We start from the raw sequence: 7,212 nt of genomic DNA, 5'->3' as shown, positions 1-7,212 counted from the left end.
TCTCTTACTTGGCCTGAACCCATTTTTCCAGAGTTATCTTCCATCACGGCTACCCAGAGTCCATTTTCTCAAGTAGGACTCACCTACTTGAATGTGCTTTCCATGTCTTTGCCCACACTCTTTCCCCACCTGGGGAAAGCTCTCTGTCTTTCACCCTGAATGGCATAATCATCTTTGCAAATACCCTCTCCTCCCTGGAGACTTGTCTGAAGGCAGGAGGGATCTTAGAAAGAATAAGGGCTTGGGACTCAGTAATTAACCTCCTAGAGCTTCCTAGCTCTGGGAGCTTCCTAGCTCTAGTGCTCCTAGAGCTTCCCTCCTTCCCCTCCACTGCTCCCAGTGCAAAGAGACCCCAGGACTTGCCTCACAATGTGTGACAAGGGCTGAGCTTGGATGAGACTCCTTTGCACCCCTCAGTGCTCATGTTGTGGCTGCTGGCATTACCTCTGTGGTCATGTCCGCACCTCACTGGATCATAGGCTCTGCTTTTTTCCAACTAGTTTCCATCCTTTGTCCCTCTGCCCTTCACATCAGTCTGCTGAGGTGGGCAACTGCTCTCCGGACAGTCTCAGAGAGCGGGCCAAGGTGGTGGTTCTCAGTGAGGGCGGTACTGCCCCCTAGGGGAGCATTTTGGACCACCACCGTAATTCAAGGGTGCCTGGCAGTGGGCAAGGCTAAAGATGCTACACGTCCTGCCAGATGGCATCCAGGAGAAACATGTAGGTATATATTTGTCCAAGGCTAGGGCTTAACTCTGTGCTTCTTATGTTTCCACTGTTTTGAAGCAGAACTATCTATATCTATATATCTATATCTATATCTATATCATCTATATCTATCTGTATATATATATATCTGTATCTATACCTGTATCTCTATCTGTATCTGTATCTATCTCTATCTCCTGTATCTCTATCTCTATCTCTATCTCTATCTCTATCTCATCATCATCATCTCTTCCAGGAAGTTAACAACCAAGTAAATCAAAGGAAGGTTGGACTTTGTTTTGATGAGGATTTTACTAAGACTTGTTTGTCAGTTGGAAAACCGTATCGTGGATGCACAGCGCTACTCATGATGTCTCAGTCCCCAGAGAAGCTCCCAGATCTAGCAGTGTTGGTAGGCGGTGTGCTCACGGTGCGTTCGGATGAAGGTGTTTTTGACTCCTTCCTGTGTCTCCATGGGTACTCATGCTAAAGCGTTCACATACCAAATTAGATATTTTTTTTACATATTATTTTATTATAATCCCCTCTTATGTCTCCTTTATATTATAATTAGGGCATTTAAAAATTAAATGAGGAAGCAGGTTATATTCTCTATGAATTTCATTTCAAGAGGGCATTCCCTAATGTTTGTTATAAAAAGGGGTGATGATAAACCTTGAGACTAGCCCAGCCGGGACAAATTCCTGGTTGGGCCCCATGCCTGCTTGGTCAGGGCCAGGGACCAGGTGGCAGTTTTGGAGGATGCTGGGCGTGGCGGGGGGTGGGGGAGGCATGTTGCTTCAGGTGTCCGCCTCCCCACCCCTGCGCCTGCACTGCTGTGTGTGTGTGTGTGTGTGTGTGTGTGCATGTGTGCGTGCGTGTGTGTGTGTGTGTGTGTGTATGTGACTGTCACACATGGGTGTTTCGCAGGGTATGCCCGAAGGAGAGTCAGGCTACCTGTGCTCCTGAGTGACAGGAGTGTCTGTGCGCGGCAGGGTGGGCCCTGTGAAGATACGCACTGCCCCAGGGTGCACCTGCTTCTGGGTGTACCTGTGGGAGCCGGGCCGGAGGCAGCTGTCAGCTCTTCCCACTTGTAGCCTGTACTCTTTCAAAGTAGAGGGAAACATTTGTTCAACTTCAAGGGGAGCCTATCACAACAGCCTCCCCGGGCTCGGCCCCTCTCCTTTCAGCTGAGGAGAGGCCTCCCGCCCTGCCTGTTCCTGCCAGCCCCCTGGCCCAGGTCCCCCTTCCCGTCGGTGCCCTCCACTCCTTACCTCCTCCTCGGCCAAGTCTGTTAGCCAGATAAGGGATCATCAGGGCTTGCAGCTTAAGCTGAGCTAAACCAGGAGGAGCTCCCCCAGCCCCACCACATCTGGACTTCGGGCAGCTCCTTTCCCTCAATGGGCCTTAGCGTCCCCCCTACCCCCATGCACAATCCAGGTGTTCCCCTTGCACTCACATGTCTGTAGTCTGTGACTTCTTTTTTTCAATTTCAAATCTTCCTCCCACATCCTTTACCCTTCTCTCGGGCTCCCCGCAGCATGTAAAGTGAATTAGAGTTTAATAAAGGGCTTCCGGAGGCATACTCCTTCTTCTCCCACCCCAGGTCAGCGCCTACCTGGCCCATCCTCCTTTGGGGCTGTGTCTGTGCTCTTGCAAGGGGACATGACTCCTGCAAGGGAGCTAACATCCCAGAATGGTAGTACTCAGCCTTCATCACCCCCACAGCTCATCGGCTGGTGGCTCGAGGTGGTGGCTTTGGGGCATGTGGGTGGGGCTGGCAGCTTGTCAGGTTTTAATCTCCAAACAGTGAGGTGTCTGATCTCGGGACTTGGGAGAGCAGAGGGAGCTGGGCGGTGCTGGGAATATTAGTATGTGTTTGTGTGTGCGTTTAGGGATGGGCTTTGGGATGGGAGGGATTTACCCAACTGCCCGTGGATGATGATCTTGAACTCCTTCTCAGACCTGGGCTTGAAGTGGGTCAAGGTCCTGCCTCGTGGCCCATCATTTGGGGTTGGACCAGCCAAGGCAAGGGTCCCTCAGGGTCCTGCCAGTTACAGATCCATCCAGTCTGTAACCTGGCAGCCTTGTCTGAGTCATCTGATCTCACACCCACCCCTTCCTATCTGAAGAGTGGGGAGTCCTGCTTGGTTACTGAGGGCTGTGGGGCCTGGGCCTGTTGGTTTGGGGGCAATGGGGTGGTTTGAGGTGACTGTCAGTAGGGGCTGGTGCTACAGACTGCTGGAAGCTGATGCCCTGATCCTCCTTCACAGACGAGCTCTGTGTATTTCCATCTGAAATAGCCCTCCTGTCCCCCTCGCAGAGGAGGTGGCAGGAGAGAATTCTGGGGGAAGGCCTCTCCTGCTTTCTGAAGCCCAGAGGCTGGGAGAGCCTTTCATCTAACTGTTGGGCCCACACTGAATGCACTTCTACCAACAGAATGATTTGTTGTTGAAATTAACTGGGAATCCTGGGTTTTATTTTCTAAACCTGACAGACAGGGAAGGCCACCCGGTCCACTGAAAGTGGGTGAACGAGGGTGATGTGTTTTGCCCCCGAGTGTGGCCAGCTGAGCTCCTAAGCTTCTCATCTATAAACGGTGCCCTGATGACAAGGTGGGAGGATGAGGAAGACCATGGGTTCTAAGACTTGGGTCTGATAGGCTCCCAGGCTCCTCTTTTGCTCCTGTTATAGCCCGTAGGCTCTGGGAAGGCCAGGGCTGAAGACGTCTTTAGAGGTCACACAGCTCCCCAAACCTGGCTGATCCCCATCCTGGAAGGACCGATTCCCCAAGCCATGTTGTGTGGCCTGTGTGGCTGACAAACTATGAGGTGACTCCGAGGCTCACCTGGGACAGGGAAGGACAGGTCCGGGCCACTATCCCCACTGAACTGAGGAGGACACAGAGGCAAGGCCACATCATGAGCTATTGCCTCATCCCCAGCAGGAGCCATAGGGAGAGGTACCGTGCAAAAGAGAGCATGGAGGCCCTGGTTATTTTAAAAACCTTTTTTAAGTTTATTTATGAGAGAGAGAGAGAGAGAGAGAGAGAGAGAGAGAGCATGAGCAGGGGAGGGGCAGAGAGAGAGGGAGACACAGAACCCGAAGGAGGCTCCAGGCTCTGAGCTGTCAGCACAGAGCCTGACACGGGGCTTGAACTCACAAACCGGGAGATCATGACCTGAGCCGAAGTTGGATGCTTAACCGACCGAGCCACCCAGGCGCCCCAGAGACCCTGGTTATTTTAACAGGATTTCTTTGTGTCATCCCAGGCCCTTCTGCTGGCATTAGGGTCAGATGGAGTCATTTGTGGTATGGAGACACCGGGCATCTGTGAGGCCAGCGCTGTGCAAAGAGCTCAGACCCTTCGTCTCACCATTGCCCTGTCCCAGCCTGGATCCGCTGCTCACACGAGCCCCCTCCTCACTGGCATGAGGAAGCCTTGCACGCCTAACTCCCACCTCCAGATCTTGTTGGTATCATTGCCCCCTTCCTTTCTTCTAGGCTCTTCCTCATCTTTAAATACTCCTGGACATAATATGTCAGAACTCAACCGTGCATCCCCAGTGCCCAGTGCATTGCATGGAGCAGGTGCTCGATGAGTAGTGGCTGAACGGATGGGTGGATGGATGAGAGTTAGAGTCAGGAGACCTGGATTCTTACTTCAGCTTGACTGCTAACTGGCTGTGTGTCTCAGGACAAATCATTTCACCTCTCTGGGCCCCCATTGTCTACTCCCCAAAGCTGTTAACAGAGGTTAGTTATTATTTCCTTATTAATGTGGTCTCCCTTGCCCTAAATCGTCAGGACATTTTCTTCCTTGCACTTAACGGCACGTAACCACGGGAGAACTCACGGTCACATCCTGTGTGTGCCTTGTTTTCCCCAAAGGGCAGGGTCCAGAGACTCTGCCCCCCTGTCCACTGAAATCCCCTGGCTGAACCTCCAGTTCTGCCTTCTCTCCTAAGCCAACCTAAGGCCCAGCCACCCATTGCCTGAAACTCAACAAGATGGAATCTCTTCTCCAGACCTGCTTTCTACCCCTCCGCACTCCTTTTCCTCGAGGAATGGCCCCCCCTGAACACCCAGTTGCCCCATTGGAAACGTGGGGGTCAGATTTTCCTCTCAGGCTCCACCAAGTCCTGTTGACTTATATCCTCTTATCTCCTCTCCAGCCCCACGTGGCCTCTGCCCCCTCAGGCAGACAAGACCTTGGCCACGGTCTCGGGTCTCCAGTGCTGACCCCTGTAAGCCTGCTTCTGAAATGCACATCTGCTCCCCAAACTCCCTCAACTCTAGTCCTTCAGCGGCTCCCTGTGTTCCTCAGGGTCAAGGCCAAACCCTCTCAGGGTGCCTTATGCCTGGTGTGTTTGGCCCCTCCCACCTCACCAGCCTCAGCTTTCAACTCCCCCACTCCCTCCCTTTAGATGCCTGATGCCACTGTTTTTTTTTTTTTTTTTTTAAGTTTTATTTATTTATTTTGAGAGAGAGCGCACACACACAAATGGGGGCAGGGGGAGAGAGAGAGAGGGAGAGCAAGAATCCCAGGCAGGCTCTCCATTGTCAGTGCAGGGCTCCAACCCACGAACCATGAGATCATAACCTGAGCCGAAATCAAGAGTCGGACGCTCAACTGACTGAGCCACCCAGGCGCTCCGAGATGCGTGACACCACTGTTCTGAATGAACTGCCTACAGGCTCCTGAATTTGCTGCCCACTTGCCTTCCGCTGGGCCTTTGCACGTGCTCTTGCCTGCTTCTTTACATGGCTAACCTCAATTCAGGCTTCGGGTGTCTGGCTTCTGGAAGCTCTCCCCGACTGAAGCTCGCCCCCTCCCCCCACTCCAGGCTCATTTAGGTGCTACTTCAATACAATTCTACAACACCACGCTCTAACCACGATCTGTCACGTCTTACCAACACTCACTACGACGTGTTGTCAGCTCCCGTGGATCTTCGCCAACAGACCGTGGGCTCCTTGAAGGGACCGTGCCTGGTTCATCTTTGTGTCCTCAATGAGTAGCCTTGAGCCAGACACCAGGCAGGTGGAGGCAGTTAGTGCACAGTGGTTAAGAACCCCGACTTTGGCCCAGTGCCATCCAATATGGTAGCATCTTGCTGCAGGTGGCCGTTGAGCACCTGCAGTGTTGAGAGTCCACACCGGGAACTGCAGTGCATTTAAAATGTACTCCGGATTCTGAAAGCTCCGTATGTAGATGATCTCATTAAGACTTTTAAAAATATCGATTAGATGTTGAAAGGGTAATATTTTGGATACCGCGGGTTAAGTAAAATATCTTATCAGAATTAATGTCACCAACTTATTTTTGCTTTTTAGAATGGGGTTCTTAGAAATTTTAAAATTACACACATCAGGGTGCCTGGGCGGCTCAGTCGGCTGAGCTTCTGACTCTTGATTTCGGCTCTGGTCATCATCTCATGGCTTGTGAGTTTGAGCCCTGCACTGGGCTCTGTGCTGATGGCACGGAGCCTGCTTGGGATTCTCTCTCTGTCTCTCTCTGCTCCTCCCCAACTCATTCTCTCTCTCTCTCTCTCAAAATAAATACAACTTAAAAAAAATTAAATTACATACACAGCTCATGTTATACTTCCATTGGGCAGCCCTGACCCCTAGGTTCAAATACTCCATTACTCATGGGTCCATATGCCCTTGGGCAAGATGCTTAGCTGATCTGTGCCTCAGTTTTCACATCTGTACAATGAAGACAGTATTTGAATCCTCTGCACAGGGTCATCATTAGTATTAAATGAGTTAACTTGTGCTCTGCACATAGGGAACCCAATATAAATATTAACCGCCACGATTCTGATTACTTACTCAATTAATATTTGTTGAATAAAGCATTGAATTCCTGCATCCTAACCTCCTTGCCTTCACCCCATCCCTGCAGCTACCACTCATCTGTCATTCAACATTTATTTGGCAAATATTTATTGAGAAACTACAATGAGGCAGGCATTGTGATCGACACTGCAAGCAAAGAGGAACACTGAATCGATCAATTAATTCAGTGAATCTTCATGTAGTGTGTCTTTTGTGCCAGGTGCTGGCTGGGCTCTGGGATACACAGAGGCTGAATGATGCCCTCCGGGATTCTCGGGCATACAGAGGAGACAGATCTTAGCAAGGTCAAGGCTGGCACTGGGGGCTCTGTGCCGGGACAGTGGTGCAGGGGGTGGTGGAGACAAAAAGGATGGGCCAAACCCAGCCTGGGAGAGGAGAAACGCTTCCTGGAGGGGGCGACTGATGCATGAGCAGGAGTCTGGCCAGGCGGAGGGAGGCCACGCTTGGGAGAGGAGAGACATTTCCTCCATCATCCATCAGATGCCGAGCAGGGAGAAGCAGGGTCACACAACTTAACCTGAACTGCGCAGTCACATCAATATCAGTCGAGGCGGCTGTTTGTTCCTAAGTGGACAAGCCAGCTGGTTGATTGAATTTTTCACTCATCATTAGGATGTTGAACAGAATCTAGAAAACACAG

The sequence above is a fragment of the Acinonyx jubatus genome, chromosome E1 (genome assembly GCF_027475565.1).
Source record: "Acinonyx jubatus isolate Ajub_Pintada_27869175 chromosome E1, VMU_Ajub_asm_v1.0, whole genome shotgun sequence".
Lineage (NCBI taxonomy): Eukaryota > Metazoa > Chordata > Mammalia > Carnivora > Felidae > Acinonyx > Acinonyx jubatus.
Note: the sequence above shows the minus strand (reverse complement) of the source record.